Source organism: Tenrec ecaudatus, chromosome 14, assembly GCF_050624435.1.
Source record: "Tenrec ecaudatus isolate mTenEca1 chromosome 14, mTenEca1.hap1, whole genome shotgun sequence".
Classification (NCBI taxonomy): domain Eukaryota; kingdom Metazoa; phylum Chordata; class Mammalia; order Afrosoricida; family Tenrecidae; genus Tenrec; species Tenrec ecaudatus.
The window spans coordinates 97,465,636-97,483,889 of NC_134543.1; the positions used below are offsets into that span (position 1 = coordinate 97,465,636).

Consider the following 18,254-nt stretch of genomic DNA (forward strand, 5'->3'; position numbering starts at 1 on the left):
CCATCTTTATTTGTCTTAGGGGGCTGGAGAGAATATAAACTTATAGGCATTTTCGAATACATACTAAAAAATTCACATATCAGTCAGTTGGTCATAACTACGTCATAAGTCAGGGACTACCTGTATATGTGGCCGCATCCTCAGAGGAGAATGGCCAGCATGAACTGGGGTGCCCCATAAACCACCAGGGAGCAGCAGAGCTCGGAGCCGGCTTGCATCAAGCATCCTCCAGCCGCAAGAACAAGCCAAGCGTTGAGTGGTGAGGGTACCTGCCACGTCCCCTAACAAGCCTGGCACTCAGCAGTTTGTGAAAACCCGACCTCTTCTCGCCTTCCTCTTCCGCAACTTTCAGCAGGTTGGCCTGTGTCCAGAGAAACCGAGCTTCTTCCAGCCAGGAAGCAGGAGGATGAGATGGACTTGGAAATGGAACCAACCTTACCTCCTGCCACACACATGTCTGAGGGGCTTTCAAAAAGCTTGCAGAAAGATGGAATTAGAAGATCAAAACTTTCCATAACTCTTTGAAACCTCCTCTTAAAGTCCTTGAAATTAATAATAATACTGGAAGAATTCAATAGGTAGAGGCAATTGCTTACTGGAATCTCAAACTGGCTAGGTTCAAACCCCTGTCCTGTCACTTAGTGGCCTGAGCAAGTCAGCTAAGCTCGCCCTATCTCCTCGCCTCTGAAATGTGATCACAGGTCCTACCTAGACTGGAAGTCTCGTGAGAACAGGGACTTGTTGGTTGCGTTATCCCCAGCACAGGGCATCCCATCTCGTTTGTACTCAATATTTGTTGGACGGGCCCTGGTGCTGTGGTTATGCATTGGGCCATGATCGCAAGGTTGGCAGTTCGAAACCACCATCAGCTCTTTGGGAAATAGGGCTGGACTATCTACTCCTGTAAACAGTTCGGGTCTCAGAAACCCACGGGTGGTGGTGGGGCTTCCTGTGAGTCAGCCTCGGCTCGATGGCAGGACGTGGAGCGTTTGTTGAAGGGTTCGTTACTTGGATGGCCGTGAGGATGAAGTGAGCAAGGCCTCAGCATGTGCTCCCACCTGAAATTGTAGAAGCCGGGGGGCCCCTCTGCTCCTTTGCTGCCCTTGAGTCACCTGTGCTAGCCTGCTCCTCCTCACACCGGCTGCGACGGGTCAAGGCGGCTCTGCCTCTGGAGGACCACCCCATCACATCCTCATTTCAGCTTGTGAGTCCAGTACTGATCCGATCCCGCAGCTCGCAACTTGGTCTGACCGAACCTTCTCTTGTCCCAGTCCAACTCCCTTTTAAGACTGTGTGCAGAGGCAGTGGGGGTCCCTGACTGAAGCCTCTTCTTCTCCCCGCCCCTGGTGATGTGCAAGCCAGTTTTCCACTAGCTCCTCCTCCCCAGACCCGGTACCTCCTACAGTGTTGCTCCCAGCAAGCTTTCTCCATAGGAAATGCCGCCTCTGCTGGGCCTGCTGCCAGCCACACACGCGCGCGTGGCATGGCACGGGGAGTGAGAGCTGAGGCCCTCCTGAAGGCCAGCAGTGACGCCTCCAGCCACACAGACAGGTCGGTCCCCTCCAGCAGTGCAGGTGGTGGCCAGATCCTGACTGAGCCTGCCCTTCAGTCGTCTGGGCAGAGCCACTTCCCGATTTCTGATTCCCCATCTGCACAAATGGGGCTAAGAATTCCTGCTCCTGGTGTTTGGAAGAGGAGCTGAGCACTGAGACCCAGCCCTCCTGTCCCTGGCGCACGTTTGGTGTGTGACTGAACAATCGCTGCTTCAACCACTGCTGTCGTGTGACCTTGAGCTCACAATTCCACGCACGTTCCTAGAAGGTCCCGGGAAGGAGAATTCCATTTCCTCTTCCCCCGTTTGTTTTTGGGATTTTTTTTTTTTCAGGGAAACCCTGTTTCACTGAAAGGGAGATTATGAAGGTCAACCTTTATAGCGAGGTCAGTCCCAGTCCTGATGCCTGTCCCCCACAGCATTATGACCAGGGGTTAGGCTAGAAAGAATGATCACACCAAAGACACACACGAGTGTGCCCACCATCTGCCCTCTCAGGCCATCTGGCTGCACGCTGGCCATGTCCTCTTTCCGTGGCACCCGAGACAGAGGCATTGTGGGAATGGAGGCTTCTCAGAGTAACAATCCCATCTTCCCTCAGACTGTGCTGCGGTTCCCCTCCTGCCCTCCCCTCTGCCCATTGCTACCCAGGCAGGTCCTGCAGACACACTGGGAGGGAGCAGCTTGACTTTCAGGCATAGGGTCAGCATGTGGGCCTCTGACCAGGGAAGTGCGGTGGCCAGGCGTTGGGTCAGTCGGTCAGCAGCAGCAGCAGGAACTCCGGGGTTTTTCCTGGAGAAATTCTGTAACCTGCAGCCTGGAGGCTGCTCCCACTTCAAGCGAGAACACTGCCCGCCCCCCTTACACTCCAGCACACAGGCTGCCCCACTGCCCTAGCCTCCCTGACCTCACGGCGGGGGGGGGGGGGGGAGGGCCTAGAGTAGCGGTTCTCAACCTGTGGGTCCAGACCCCTTTGGGGGTCAAACGACCCTTTCACAAGGGTCGCCTAAGACCATTGGGAAACCCAGATTTCTGATGGTCTTCACCACTCCTCTATCCATCTCCAGGCGGGTCCACCCACATGCAGATATGCAAGTACCTGGCGTGAAGACGGTTACCCATGCTACACCAGGCTTCAAGACAAAATTTTATTTACTTGTCATTAGAAATAAATAGTTCATAATATAGAATTACATATGTTTTTGTGATGAATCACTATGCTTTCATGATGTTCAATTTGTAACAATGAAAACACATCCTGCCTATCAGATATCTACATGATGATTCATAACAATAGCAAAATGACAGTGATGAAGTAGCAACGAAAATAATTGTATGGTTGGGGGTCACCACAACATGAGGAGCTGTGTGAAAGGAAGGTTGAGACCCCCTGATTGAGAGAGACCCTATTTCACAGGATCCTTAGGCTTCCTTCCCACTGAGGACCCCCGACTAGACCTGGCCCTTGTCCCGTTGCCGCCAATAGTTTTCAGGGTAGGTGGGTGGCCCAGAGGTGACTGCTCCGCAGGACCCCTGCCTGCCTCAGAGGAAGCCACTAGGCAAGGCTTCCCACCTGACCGTCTTCCCGGTCCAGGGCTGAGGGGTGCCTGGACGCAGTGCCAGCCCCGGAGTGTGGCATCAAGCCCTCCAGAGCACCATCCACTCATTCACCCAAACGTTTCCTAACCTGTGCCTGCTGCAACTTGGGCGGAGGAGGCAGACTGCTCCTCTCTTGGGGCCTACTGTGGGGTTGGCAGGTGCGGGCAGGCTTGGACAGGCCGCCTCCACCTGGTGAAGGCCTGCAGGAGACACCCTCTCCTACCCAGGGCACTGTGGAGGGGACCCTTGAGGATGCAGATTTGGGCGGTAAGCGGGAATGCTGGCCTTAGGACCTTGTTGCTGGTGGGGGTTGTTGTCTTCTGGCAACTTGGGAGACGTTCATTGATGAGAACTGCAGGACTTCTTTGTCCAAGGGCCTCTCCAAACACACCCCCAAGTGATCTTTTTATTACACTCTGGTCCCAGCGTTAAGAGAGGCTTTCATCAAGAGACTGAGGACAGCGGCTTGGCTAGGCTGTGTCCATGGTCTGCACCTCCCAGGGAGCCAAGATGCAAAGGCCCAGAGCCCCTGCGGAGTCCCGTCAGCTACCCAGGAGGCAGTGACACCGGGTCAGCCCGGGGACCAGGCCTGCGCTGGCAGGAAGGCCGGCTGAGTTTTGCTCCTGCCTGGCCTCGAACATCCGCGGTAGCTTTGCTGAGTCCAACTTTCTCAGCGTGACCGCATCCTCCCTTGAAGAAGGAGGGGCTGGCGCGGTTGACCCCAGAACCCCTTTCAGCTCCTGATTCAGGGCATTCTAAGGAACGATTCCTGGTCCGCGCCTAAAGCCTCTTTAGATGTCCAGGCAGTCACTCAACAGACTGGGGGAGCCCCTTCGGCGAGCAGTGCCCCTCCCCCTCCACTCCTGGGGTTAGCAGAGGGGACACAGGCATCCTCTGGCCTCGTGCCATGTTGCAGGCAGCTAAGCCTCTGTCCTGCTTCGTACAAGCAAAGAAACTCCTCTCGCTAATTTAAAAAACAAACTGATGTGATAGCGTATAAAATGGGGTGTCCATTGGCGCAGGCCATCGGGTTTCGAAATCCATGAAGAGAGTAAGAATCAGCAAATGCTGATGAGCACCCTCGGGAATTACACAGGATTAGCAAAACGGGTGACTCGGCTGGGTTTGCCCTCCAGCATCCATTCCCCCTCCTTTCGTACCAGCGCCCGACCCTCCTCCCCACACCCCCACAGCGTGAGGGAAGGACGCCTGCGCCGCCTGCGAGCACTCGCTACCCCCAGACCTCCCTCCAGGGAAGTGGGGCGTCAGCACGTGACTCGAGCCAGCCAATCAGATCCCTCTCCACTGGGCTGGGGGGGGGGGGGGAGACACTCGAGGTGGGGGGACCGGGAGCGGCTCGGTGCAGGGATCGAGACTGGACGTGGAGTTGGGGGCTTATGCTGGTGCTGAGAGAGCCCCCAGGAGCCCTGGGCTCCTGCCCTGCACCCGATTCTTCAGGCTTGTCACCAGTCCCGAGTCTCCATCACCAACAAGGCTGGCCTGTGAGGGGGTGGAGGCCCGTGTTTTGTTCTCGCTCTAAAGCATCTCTGGGCGGTGCCGCGGGTTAACGTTGCCATGCGCTTAACCACAAGGTCCGGGGTTCAAATCCAAAAGGTTTGCAGTCTCGCCAGCCCTGAAGAGCAGTCCTCGGTCGGTCGTTGAGGGGCCCCGTGAGCTGGATGACAGCAATGGCCGTGGGTTCTTTGTCTTGTGCCTGTCGCTTTTCCTGCTGTGTGAGGTCACCGATGGCAGTCTTCTGGGTTGCTGCCTGCTTCTTACAAACTGACAGAAAGCTTCACAATGTTACATCTCTTACAGAGTAATTGCCATAGCTGAATAAACTATTGCCTCAAACGAAATGCAATGAACTCTGCCTCCTTCACAGCCTCATGTTGCCCTTTCCTCTAACATAATATTTCTGGGAATTTGGAAGCCACGAGAGAAGAAGGTGTGTGTATGTGTGAGTATTTTTCAAATCCCCACGCTCCCCTAGGCTGAGAATGGAGTTCGTGGGGAAATTTTTCAAATATATGAATTTTAGTACTCTTCGCAATTCTTGAGTTACTTTATGAGTTTTTAAAGTTTACGGTCTTAGGTGTGATGATATATTTCTCAAAGTTACAGAGGCAATATATTTTGCTGAAAATCGTGCACAATGCAAACACGTAAAAAATTCCAAGTGAAAGACCCCTAGGAGCGTCCCCACGGGCCATTCCGTGTCAAGTGTCAGTGGCAGTTCGGGCAATTCCAGCTCATGCTGACCCCATGTTTTGCAAAACAGAGCTGTGCTCCATAGCGTTTCCACGGCTATGACCCTTCAGAAGCCTCTCCCAGGCTTTCTCACCACACGCCTCTGGGCCGGTGCTAACCGCTTGGTGAATAGCCAAGCATTTCACTGCCTCGACCATCTAAGGGCGCAGGGAAGCAGCATCATGAGGGAGTCGGTGCCCCGTCCGATTTGGTGGGGTCCGATTTTTGCAGGCAAGATAATGATACTCCAAAGAATAGTCTTGTGCAAATATCTGGGGGCCCACGTGCAACTCGTCCTTAGCATGGCTTTCCAGATGGCAGCTGCTGGCTCGCGTGGATGCACGTTGTAAAATTTCGATCAAGACTGTGAATTGCTCTCCAAGCATTTCTAGTTCACCCTTCCACCCACCGCCCCACCCCCATGTGGTGAGATGAAACAGAAATGAACTCCTTTGACGTAAACGGGCCCGCGAAACTGGTGAGCTACAAAAGAAGTGCATTCTTCCTAAAGGACGTCAGAGCTCAATTAAGGGGAAAATACTTCACCTGAGCCACTGTCTTTCTTTTTAATGTCATCCGACCTAACACTGTGCAATTCGGTGAAATACCTGTGCACGCGGCTCAGCCCTTCGCACACGGCACGAGTAGGGTCCTGACTCGGGCACCGGTCGGCGGGGGTAGGAATGCCGGATGAACGCAGGCACGAAAGCTGAGAAGAAAATGACTGTTTACTGAGCTCTGGGCTGTGCAGTCCCTGTTCCCGGAGCCGTGGACCTTTCAGCTCATTGAATCCCCACAGGCCTGGGAGGCTGGTGAAATCATCTCTTTACGGATGAAGAAGTTGAGGATCAATTGGGTAACAACAGGGCGCTCAACTCCTGAACTGCTGGCCTGGGAATGTGAAAACACCAGGCCCGAGCTGTGAACCACAATGCCACGTGGCGTCACTGTAGAAGGCATTTTAAGAAAGACTTCTCCAAAACCACCGGTAGAACCTAGTGCCGCTGTGAAGTCTCTGGGTGGTGTGCCTGGTTAATGGGCTGGGCTGCTGCTAACACAAGGTGGGAGGTTCGAGTCTTCCTGGAGGGGTGCAGTAAGAAATGCCTGGTGATCCCCATGGAGCACAGTTCTACTCTGACCCCCATGGGGTTGCCACGAGTCAGAGTCAAATTTGCTGGGCTTACGGGCTGAAAGGACAAACCCGTCTGTCTTGGAAGAAAGACCGCTCCATAGAGGCAAGAAGGGCGAGGCTTCATCTGACGTACTGTGGACAGCTTGTCAGGAGAGAGTGATCCCTGGACAAGGGCTTCATGTTAGGTAGGTAGAAGGGCAGGAGGTGGAGTGTCACTGTGGCTGCAACAATGGCTCGGCATGGGAACAATTGTGGGGACAGTGCAGGACCAGCCGTTTCGTTCTGTTGTGCATTGGGCCTCTGTGGGTCGGAACAAAATCACCACGTTGGGGGGGCCTGGGGAGGAGTCCTAGCAGCACAGTTGGTGAAAGGCTTGGCTGCCAACCCCATTGTTGGCCGTTCGAACCCAGCAACCACTCTGTAGGACAAAGATGGCACCATCAGCTTCAGTAAAGGTTTCAGCCTTGGAAATCCTAGGGAGCAGTTCTGCTGTGTCCATCCTAGCCGGGTCTGGATAAGTCAGCATCCACGGGGCCCGGGAGAGGGAAAGGGTCAGGACTCCCAGGTTTCCAGCTGGGTGTCCACAGCGTGAGCACTAGGAGTGGGAGCCGCCCAGTCAGGAATGGGTCCCCATGCGAGCTCCGCAGGGCAGGCATCTGCATGGCCTCTGGGACCGTGCCTGGTTGACGGACAGCGTTTCTACAGGATGGTGGATGGGGATGAGGAGGGACGTGGCCGGATGCTGGGAGGTCAGGGAGCCGGGGAAGGCAAGGCAACAGTGGTGCTAGGTGCTCCGTGATGGGGAAGGCGTCTCCAGGTAGCTGACAATCTAGTGAAGTAAGGTCAGGCCACCCGCTACTCTTCCAAATGAAGAGCTCAAGCTACTTGACCTGCCATGCCGCTGACCAGGGGTCCCCAAAACGAGGGCCAGTCTCAGGGGCTGGCTGCGGTGACCATCCGGGTCTAACATCCATGGGACTCGCCCTCCACCCGTCACAATAAAACCAGCTGAGCCCGGAAAGGAAAGGAGAGCTGAGCCCAGCTGTGGCCGAGTCCCCAGTCTGAATGCTGGTGGTGGGCAGGCAGGGAGCTCTGGCTTCAAGGGGAGGGGGACGTGGGGGGCTGGGGGACACGCTGGGGGGGGGCGTTGGGGAGGCTTTGGCTGAGCCCCGGCAGGCAGCCCTTCCTCTCCCTCCCCCTCAGTCCAGGAAGGCAGAGAAAAACGTGTTTTTATAAATAGCTCCAGCCCCAGCTGATTTGTAAATCCAGTGGGTTTGTGTGTGTGTGTGTGTGTGTGTGTGTGTGTGTGTGGTGTGTGTGTGTCAATGACATCACCCTCCTCCCCATGGCAACTCACGACGATATCAAAATTGCCAAGCAACGTCGGAGCAGCTCTGCGCCCCAAACGAGCAGGTCGCTGCCCGAGGATTTAATTGAGAAATCAGAAAGTGAGCGAGCGGGCGCGCGGGGGAGGAGGGGCGTGCCGGCCGGCACCGAGCCCCAGCCGGAGCCCAGCCGGAGCCCAGCCGAGCCGGGCCAGCCTCCGCGGCCGGCCGGCCACGCTGTCCTTGGTGAGCGTCGCCGCCACCGCGGGGAGCCACCTCCGCCCGCTTCCTGATGTGCTAGGAACGCGGAGAAGCCATACAGGTGACTCAGCCGCCCCAGCGCCCTGAGTCACCCCCTTGCCCGTCCGCCCGCCCCGGAGCTGGGCTTCCTTCGCTGCATCTGATTATTTGGGGAGCTGGGAACTTGGAGCGGTACCTGAGGCCCGCCCCTTGGTGCTCGCGCCTCCCTACCTTGGATTCGGTGGAAGATGGGACTGGCCTGGAGTCTCTTGTCGCCCGCTAAGGCTATGGAAGACGTCGTGGGGACCGGAGGTGTCTGGGGGACAACGGCCACGGGCAGAGTGCAATAGCAGTTATGGTGATTTTAGGCTGCCTGGTGTCTGCTGGAGCGGGGGTCCACGAGGGGAGTCTTGTCCACACTGGCGGGTGTCCTCCTGCGCCGGCCTTGAGCTCGCTTCCCACGGGAGTGGGCTTGGAAATGAGCGTCGTCTTCTAGGATCTCACAGGGGCATTGAGAGTGAGTCTGGATCGGCTTACAGCTGGGCAGGTAGGTGGCTTTGTGTTGGGTGTTATACGTGTGTGTGTGTGTGTGTGTGAGAAAGAAAGAGTGAGAAAGACAATGTGTTCCAGAGAGACTCGGCTTGTGTGTGAGTGTGTGTGTGTGTGTGTGTGTGAGAGAGAGAAAGAGAGAGAGAGAGAGAGACACTGAGCATGCGTGCATGAAGGTGCGAGTGTAAGTGAATGGCCATGGCTCAGTGTGTGCATGCATTTGTGTGCAAGGGCGTGTGTGAACATGTGTGCACATGTGCCGTGTGTGTGTGTGTGTGTGTGTGAGTGTGTGTGCTGATGTTCCCTGCTGAGGACAGCAGATGGGTCCAGGGCTGAGCTGGGGGTGGGGGATGGAGAGGGTTGGCAGCGGGTCAGCCCTCAGGATGCTTGGCCAGCCCAGGCTCTGAGATGGGTGCTGAAGAATGGAGACATTGAGCCCTTGGCCCTGAGCTGGATAAGGCGCAGCTGCCGCCGGGGGGTGGGGGTTCACAGGATGGACAGGCATGATCAGATACTGAGGCTGGGAGTGGTCCAGAGGAGCTGGCCAGGAGTGGGGGACTATGGGCCAGCTCCCCGGGGACCAGATGGCACATCTGCTCCTGCTCTGCACCGCCCTAAGCACTGACAAAGCAGTTCTTCCCAGAGAATGCTGCCACTATCCCGCAGAGGGCCAGCCAGCACCCACTGTGTCCTCTGCTGAGCTCACAGGGGCACATGGTGGCCAGAGAATGTGGGACCCAGGCCATTGGTGGGCCTGGGCCTCTGATCAGAGCCTCCAGCTGGAGGGCCCCACAGTGCATGCCCCCTGCCTGCCTGACACAGCCAGCAACCTCTGGGGCACACTGGGGAGCCAGCTGCCCAAGGGAGCAAGGCCATGGGTACTCAGACGCAGCATGACACCAACCAGGAAATCTTCCAGGGAAACGACTGGGAGAGCAAGGTTCTGAGCTTTTCTGTTTTTCTCTCTCTCCTTTTGCCTGAAGGGAGCACCGCTTCCTGGGCTGCAGACAAGCAGCAGCCTGCCACAGAGGCGCAGGAGGCCCAGCTGCCCGCCCGGAGGAGCCAACCAGGTAGGGTACCCCCATGTGCTACCGCAGACCTGGCTTCCTAGGCTGGCGTCCGGAGACCTTGGGGCTGCCCCTGACCTAGGGGCAGGGGAGGAAACACCACATTCCCATCGGCTGGGGGTTCCTGGCTACTGAGTCTCACACCACCCACAGCCAACCTGCCACTCCCTTTCCAGGTGGCTTTGGGAATAGCTGAATGGGAGCCAGCCTCTGGCCTTGGGGGGTCCCCTGGGAGAAATGCTTGCTTGTGATGTCCCTGGGCTCACATCCCCCTCCTGCTGGGTCCAGTCAGTGCCACCAGGAGGCCCCTTTCACCCCAGAGCCTCTGGGACACTCCCTTCTAGTATTCACCCCACAAATATTTGTTGAGCATCCGCTGTGTCCCAGGCTCCAAGCCACGCCCTCGATCCACCACAGACTCAGGCAGGATTCAGGGGGCTGCTGTCCGCGCTGGCCTCACATGCCTCAGGCCCCCAACTGTGCTGCAGGGTCAAGGGCACAGGCCCGCTCCCAGGGACAACTGGGGGTCCCGCCAAGGAGCAAGGTGACTGCAGGGCAGGCTCGGTGGTTCTGGCCACAGCTGCACGCTCCAAGGTCAGAAGTTCCTGTGTTTCTGCTCAGGGTCTTTCCCCAGGCTGGGTGTGGTGGAAACCGGGCTCCGGCAGTGAGAATAAACCCACGGAACTCATGGTAGCTGGCACTGAGGCTGAGTCAGGGGTCTCCTCTGTAGGCAGGCTCCCTGGCTGTCTCCTGGTGCCAGGCATGGGTATAGCAAACGTGGGAGTCCTTGTGACAGGGTGCCCGGTCAAGAGAGGGTTGGCACATGTGCTCTGGGTTGAAAGCTCCACTCACCCAACCACAGTTGCATGGTGCCAGTGTGGCGTGGCACGGGCCTTTCAGGGGCCCCAAGGACAGGCTGGATTTCTGTGAGCACCGGGGCGTGCCAGCGCAGAGGGAGGTGCAGGTTGCTCCAGGAGGACTCCAGGTCCAAGGAAAGAGTCTACGTTGTGCACAAGGACTCTGGCTCCCAAACAAACAAATCTCCACCCTCGAATCCAGACGGCACACAGTAACCCAACTGGGGGGCGGGGGGTATTTCCTGCCTCCTTTCAAAAGGTGACTCAGTCCTGGGAGACCTCCCTGGCAGGACAGTGGCGGGTGCCCAGTTGGGGGACAGAATGGCAGAAGCTACTGGCTGCCAGGGAAACAGAGGACCATCATCATGGCACCTGGCTGGGTCAGGCGGGGACAGTGGGCAGAGAGCTCACCACCTGGGCACTGGCAGTAGTGAGGGCCAGGGCATGGGGGCAGAAGACAAAAAGGCTGTCTGGGGTTTTAAAGAGTGCTTAGGGGACCCAGGGAAAGCTCTGGCTTTGGCGTGCAAACCCTTCTCTGTGGGGGTGCAGGGACTCTGCACAGTGCACACATGGGCAGGGCTGAGATTCGGGAAGAACACATGGCTTACCCAAAGGACCTCATAGGTCCCTCCCACAAACTCTGCCCTGTGCGGAGGGCAGGGAGGACTCATGGGCTGGGCCCCGTGGAATCATGGGCAAGAGGCCCAGGATGCAGGAGGTGCCCCTAGCACCTGGGCAGCAGAAAGGATGCTAGCAGCCTTCTTTACTGGGCCTCTTCACCCTGCCCTTCACAGTGGCCTCAAGAAGAGGCCTCGTTTCCATGAGCTGGAAGGCAGGGAGCTAGCTGGTCTCCGGCCAACAGATTGAGGTCCCAACCCCCAAGCCCACTGCTGTCAGGCTGGGCTCACGGTTACCCTGAGGGACTCAGAGCCTATCAATCCTTCACATCGTCTGTCTCATCTTTCTCCAGCCGAAGTGGCGTCCAACACAGCACCCCTGTGTCCCCACCCCGAGCCCCTGATAGGTTGGGGTACAGAATAGAAAGAACAGCTTCTGAGGCACCAAAAATCTCCCCACTTCCTGAAGGCTCGGCTAGCTCTCCTGCCCAGGGTTGGACACTTCAGGGAAGCTTTGCCCCGTCGGAGGAGACTCCGTCACCCCTGTCAGAGCTCAGTCCTAGGGCCCCTTCTGGGATAAGTTGAGAAGGATGAAGGGTCAGAGAACGCTGGTCTGGTCTTGCCTTGGCAGCCCTGAGAGACGGGATTAGTTCACATTGTGCATCTGACTCACGCAATCTCCCAGGCAGGGGTACTCAGTACCAGAGGCAGGTGGCGGGGATGGCACTGGGGCACAGCCCACTAGCACAGAATGGACTGAAGCACTGAGCAGCCAGAAGCCAGGCGAGCTGCAACTCCTTGATCAGTGACCAGCGGCTTCGTCCTCTCTGCCCACTCAGGAGACTGGACTCGTGGCTTGAGCCTTGAGCCCTCCAGTTCAGGGCATTGATAGACAACTAGTGGAAGATGTTGTGTCACATGGGACTTTAGAGAGGTGGACCCTAAAAGATGTGTTGAGAAGGCCAACCGCGGAAGCAGCAGCGTGTATCTTCAGCGGCACCGGGGAGAGAGCCAAGTGCAGGGAGAGGCAGGATGGGGGATGGTCGGTGCTGCCACCTCTTGACTGCCTGGCCTTGGGTAAATGACTCCCTCTTTCCGGGTCTCAGTGCCCTCTCCTGTCCACGGCAGGTGATTATGGTACCAACTAGGTAGAGTTAGCACCCGCATGGTGCAGTGAGTAAAGTGCTCACCCGGAAGGTCAGCCGTGGGAGCCCACCAGCCCAGGAGGGAGCAAGGCCCTCCCATGAGAGCCAACAGCCTTGGGAATGATTGTCCAAATCGAGGGTCGGCGGTGACCTTGGTCTGGTTTTCAGAAGGAATCTTCAGTTTGCCGGCTCTTCTGTTCGGTGTAGTCTGGTAGGTTAGGGTTGCCGAGAGAGTGACTGCGGCCAGGCACTGAGCGCCCAGTGAAAGGTGGCTGTCACCATGGTGACAGCTCCCAGAGTCAGTGGAGCAAGGCACCAGCAAGGAGAGAGCACAGCTGGCTTCTGGGAATGCAAGAAGACTTCGTGGAGGAGGTGGCTTTGGGAGAACCCTTCCCCGAAGAGAAGCCAGCACCCCCCGCCCCATTGTTGTTAAGAGTCATGCCCAATACTGCTGGGGGCACCTTGCTTCCCCGGGCAGGTGGCACATTGTTTGTCTGTCGCTGGACGTCTCTAAGGGATGGTTTGGGTCAATTAGGAGGTCCCTGCTTCTTCTGGAGCCTAGTGAGAAGCCGGGGGACTTGCATTGGGTTGTATATATTGGTGGAATCAAGAGGCCAGGCTCTGGCCCTGGACCCTCTCCTCTTTGGCTTGGGATCTAGTCATCAGCAGGGCCCCAAGCCCCAGGTCCTTGAGAAGTTGTGTGCCTTGAGGCCCACACTTCGAGGTGCTCATGTGGAAGGGGCGGGCCATCGGAGGCCAGGGTGATTTGGAAAGCCCCAGAAACCATAAGGCTCCACCTCTGGAGTTTTTGCATTTCCCACCAAAAAGTGATTTGTTCTGTGACTGTAGAAGACCCTACTGGTCTGGAAGAGCAGGGCAAACCCAGGGCGTGGCAGGCTTCCAGACACCGAGGAGTCGGATGCAGAAGAATGGACCCCCACAAAGGGACACTCAGGAGCAAGAGGGGTGGCCTTTGCTGTACAACCTCATGAAGACACAGCAGACACTAGGGCTACTAGTGCCAGGCCAGTGGTTTGAACCCACGAACCGCTCCGTGGGAGAAGGGGGAAGCTTCCTGCTCCTGTAAACATTGACAGGACCCCCCCCCCAAGGGGGCAGTCGGACTCTTTTCTATAGGGAATTGACTCAGGGGCAGAGAGTCTGACAGAGCCCTAAGAATTAGGACCATATTTATTACACTTGTGTGCTCTCTGAGACCACCTCCTCCCCCTGTCCCATCCCTACCCCTTGCTGCTGAGGTGCCAACCTGCTTGTGCGATGATGGTTTGTCGGTACCATCAGGGGCCTGGGCCCCTGGCAAAAGCGGGGTGGGGCGGGGCTGTGCTCTCCCAAGCTGCCTGCGGCCTGGAAAGGGACCCTCTGGGTGCTCAGAAAAGCGTTCTGGTCTCTGATCCCAGGGCAGTGGGGACCCAGCCTCCTCACCTCAGGGCAAATAGCACAGAAGCAGTCACCTTGTTGAAGGCCTCCTCTGCCCGCCTGCCAGCAGCTGCCGGGTTGAAACCAGGAGGACTGGTTCTGTGGCCCGGTGTCCCAGCCTGGAGCGTCTCCAGCCTCCATGTTCTGCTTCTGGCTTCACAGGTGGCTCCGGGTGGAGTTGTGCAAGAAGGCACCAGGGTGGAGCACCCGTGGGGGACAGGGGTGCTTCTGCCTGCCTCGGTGTCCAGAGCCCAGTCCCAGGCCAGTGGAAGGGCTGCCCCAAAGGGAGGGGGGCTGTCGTCATGCATTGCTGTAGCTCAGAGGCAGTCCGCTCAGAATGGCCGATCCAACGCCGTCACTCCATAGAGAAGCAGTTGGCAGAGAGGGAAAGCGTGTCCTGAAAGCATGTAGTGACTGGGGGGAGGGGGGGCAGAGCTACTTGCAGACTTGGGGGTGGCCCCCTGACTCTCTGTACTGTGCTCTTTGGCTACCCAGGCTGCCCGTCTCTTGCTTGGCAGCCCCAAAAGGGCCAGAGCACAAGGAAGCCACTGGTGAACTCGGTGACTTGAGAGAGGCCACCAACCTGCTCTGACAAAGCGCCTGGACCACTCCCAGCCCCCCTGCCCTTGGCTCTGTCACTCCCCCAGTTCCGCACCTGCATATGACAGGTTCAGTGGTCCCCAGGCCACATCCAGGGAGCAGGCTGCGCTCTGAGAACCAGCCCCAAACCCAAACCAAATGCACTGCCACCGAGTGGGTGCAGACTCATAGCGACCCTACAGGACAGGGTAGAGCTACCCCTGGAGACCAGCACTCTCTCTCTCCGAGTAGAAAGCCACGTCTCTCTCCTGGGGAGCGGCTGGTGGTTTCCCAAATGCTGGCCTTGCAGTCCGCAGCCCAAGGCATTGCCCCTGCGCCTCCAAAGGCTCCTCTCGTCTAGAAATCCAGCTGATTTGTAAACGGATTGACTGGATCCCTCTCGTGCCCGATAGCAGTTTGCATTTTAACCCCACCCTGTTAGTGTGTGACCCACAGACGGGAGTCAAGGCGAGAGTCTCCTCGCCTTTCTGCTCAGGTGCTCCAAGCGCTGGTACATACACGGGGCCCGGGCCGAACTCTCAGTAGCCAGTGGCCATCAGATTCTAGAAGCAGGAGGCCTGTCACCGGCCGCTCGGTCATCAGTTCCAAGCTGGACAATCTCAAAGACCAAACTCACTGTCATTGAATTGACTCGGATGCACAGCAGCCCCACAAAGACAGGACAGACCTGCCCCCGTGCGTTTCTGAGACTTCCTCTTTCCAGGGCCAGAAAGCCGCCTCTTTTCCCCTCCGAGGGGCTGGTGGGCTCAGATCGCCGAACTCGTGGTTAGCAGCTCCCTGCCTGCCCCCTCCAGGGTTCCTTAAGCTAGACGAGAAGTCTTCTCTGAAAATCATTTCATGGGGGCCCGCACAACTCTATCACAATCCATACACCCACTGTGTCAAGCACTTTTGTACGGCTGTTGCCATCATCCTTTTCAAAACATGTTCTTGCTACTGGAGCCCTTGGTATCAGCTCCTCATTTCCCCTCCCTCCCTCATGAACCCTTGATTATTTATGAATTATTATTTTCATATCTTACACCAACTGCTGTCTCCCTTCACCCACGTTCTGTTGTTTGTCCCCTTGTGTGTGTGTGTGTGTGTGTGTGTGTTATACATTGATCATTGTGATCAGTTCCCCCTTTCTGCTCCCACCTTCCCCCTACCCTCATGGTATCACTAATCCCATTATTAGTCCTAAGGGGTTTATCTGTCCTGGATTCCATGTGTTGAGAGTTCTTATCTGTACCAGTGTACATGATCTGGTCTAGTCAGGGTTGTAAGGTAGAATTGGGGTTATGATAGTGGGGGCGGGGGGAAGCATTAAAGAACTAGAGGAATGTTGTGCGTTTTGTCAGTGCCCATTACATGGCATGTCTAGGCTCCAGAAGGGAGAGAGGTGGGGGTCTCAGACCCTGCGGAGGGATGGGGCCAGGAACACAGCAAAAACACCAGGCCAGGCATAAGCAAGACAGCAGGGATCCTGTAGGAGCAAAAGTCCTCACAGGGGAGCAGCTGCCAGCAGAAGGGACCAGCCCAGCCCTGGCAGTGGCAGTGTGCTCCAGGACCACCCGCCTGGATGCCCTGGCAGGCTGACCACCCCAGGACAGCCCAGGAACCCCATCAGGGGTGGGCCACAGATGAGAGGAAAGAAAGACTGAGAGGAAATGGTGGACAGTAGGTGTCTGGGCGGCTCCCAGGACTTCTCAGCACAGCACACAACGGCCAAGTGGCCGCTCTGGGACACACCTCCCAGCCCCGACCAGCAGACACAGAAGATGGATTTCTGAGCCATACGATTCTGCATTTAGAGCCCAGGTGCCCTACCCAGAGGGTCACGGTGGGGCTTGGGGAGCGAGTATCCTGCCACCTCGGACTCCTGACCTGGCTAGACCTTCCGCTTCTGCCGCGCTTCCCTGTCCTTCCTGACATGTCCTGGGCTCCGGAGCAGGGGTATCTCAGATCTGGGGCAAGGCTCAGAAGACAGAGGAAAAGACCAGGAAGGGCTGGCATTTAAGGCGGCTTCCAGCTGTTAGTTCTGCCAGCGAAAATGCCAGCGGAGAGCTAAGCTGCCAGCCCAAGACACTCGGGTGGGACCTACGAGGCCGTTAAGAGCAGGGGCTGCGAAGCAGTTGTAGCAGGAAGATATTAAATGAATCCATCACGTCTCCCAGACCCCGGCTCCTGTGCAGAGGTGGCTCTTTCTGCTCCCCAGCCCTTCCCCGAGGTACCTGGGAAGGGCTTGCCCCCTGCTCTGCCCTTGGGATGTGTGCACAGTGACCTGGCAGCAAATCGGCACATCCCAGGTCACCAGCAGCTCTCTGGTGCTGCCCAGCCAGTGGATCCTGCAACATCGGCTTGTGTGGGGGGAGGCTAGTCCTGTGTGTTCGTAAGAGGCCTCCTCTTGAAGTGCTGGTGGGAGAGGGGCTCGAGGCTTCTGGCTGGGGTGCTTTCCCGCTGGCTGCTGGGGCCCAGGGTGGCAGTTGGGCTTTCCCCCCAAACTCCCCCCGGGCCCCCACGCTGTGTTGGCAGCCCCCGGGGTTTGAATAGCAGTGAGCTGCAGCTCTAGCTTGCGGGAAGGGGCCTGGGATTGTGCCCCTGACGTGCACCCGCGGCAGCTCTGCATGCACATTGGACAGGCACAGTGAGGGGCTAGCTCATCTCGCTGGTCCCTTCAGCAGCTGTGAGGGCTGAGGGCCAGGAACACACACACACACACACACACACACACACACACACGTGTGTTGGAGGAGGTGGTCCTCGAGGGCCTTGAACTCCTCTTGCTCTAGACCCCATCACCCCGCCTTCCCGAAGGAGAGAGGCACAAACCCCAGAGATGAGACTGGGGGGCAGGCGGGAAGTCTGGAGGGAGAATGGGCACCGGCCTGCAATGGCCTTGTCAGCTGGTCTAGCTCTCCCTCCTTATTTCCCGGAGGACCCAATGGCCAAGCAGCACCGGTGCCCTCACCTCCCTGCCCTCGTAGCCCCTCTGCAGCTGCCCTGCCCCATCGCCCCATCCACAGAAGGAGGTGGGCAGTCCCATCAGGAAGAGGAGCTCTGCTCGCTTGCGCGCTCTTGCCAACCCCAGAGTGGCAGCCTGCAGAGAAGAAAGGGATCATCGCCAAAGAGCACTTCTGTCTGGGGAGGGGTGGGGCTGGGAGGTGGGAGAACCTTCTCTCCTGGGAGTGCCTACTCTGGACATTCCTTCAGCCAAGGAGGAGCGAGGTCCACCCCACCCCACCCCACCCCCGCTCCCTGTCTGGCAGGGTGTGCCTGGTGTGGCTGGGCCCGCTCTGGTCAGCAAGAGCAGATGGTCCTATTCGGGGACTTGGGGATGGGGCAGGCTCAAGCTGGGTGAAGCCAGCGCCTAGCTTCAGCAGGGTGAGGAGTCTTTGGTTTCTTCTGTCCTTCGCACCCACTGCCATGTGGGGGTGCCCATACTCTGGTCAGCCATAGGAAGGAGCATTTCCCGCAGCTGAGTCTCACAGGACTCCCCCTTCCTGGGTGGTGGGCTGAGTTGGCACATGGACGCAAATTACCAATGCCCTTCCCCGCCAACTGACCGGCCCCCGGGACTTGACCCCACATGGTGCCAGTCAGGACGGTGTTAAGAGAACAGACTGGTGGGTTCAAAGCCTGGCGCCACTGCAGAGTAGCTGTGAGCCCTCAGCTCTCTGGGTTCCCTCACCTCTCTGACCCTCCGCTCTAAGCCGAGGATCGGACTAGTGCTTTCCTCCAGGGCTGGTGGGAAGACTAAGCCAGATCATACGGGCAAATGGCCTGCATGGGGCCTGGCCCACAGGGAGCACGTACCGATTGGCAGGCATTGTGTCACTGTCCGCTGAGGAGGCAGAGTCACCCAGAGGGTGGAGCCCTGGGAGTCCCAAGGGAGCTTGTCAGCA

At 57.6% G+C, this 18,254-nt stretch overlaps 1 protein-coding gene across 1 annotated transcript in view; it reads left to right on the plus strand.

Moving 5' to 3' along the window:
* Positions 1-8,053: 8,053 nt before the first annotated feature.
* The window catches only part of PAK6 (p21 (RAC1) activated kinase 6), a 40,525-nt gene continuing 30,324 nt past the window's right edge, over positions 8,054-18,254 (plus strand). Inside the window, exons 1-2 of the mRNA XM_075531632.1 lie at positions 8,054-8,645; positions 9,631-9,717. The gene's annotated coding sequence lies outside the window, so the exon portion shown is untranslated. The remainder of the gene's footprint in view (positions 8,646-9,630; positions 9,718-18,254) is intronic.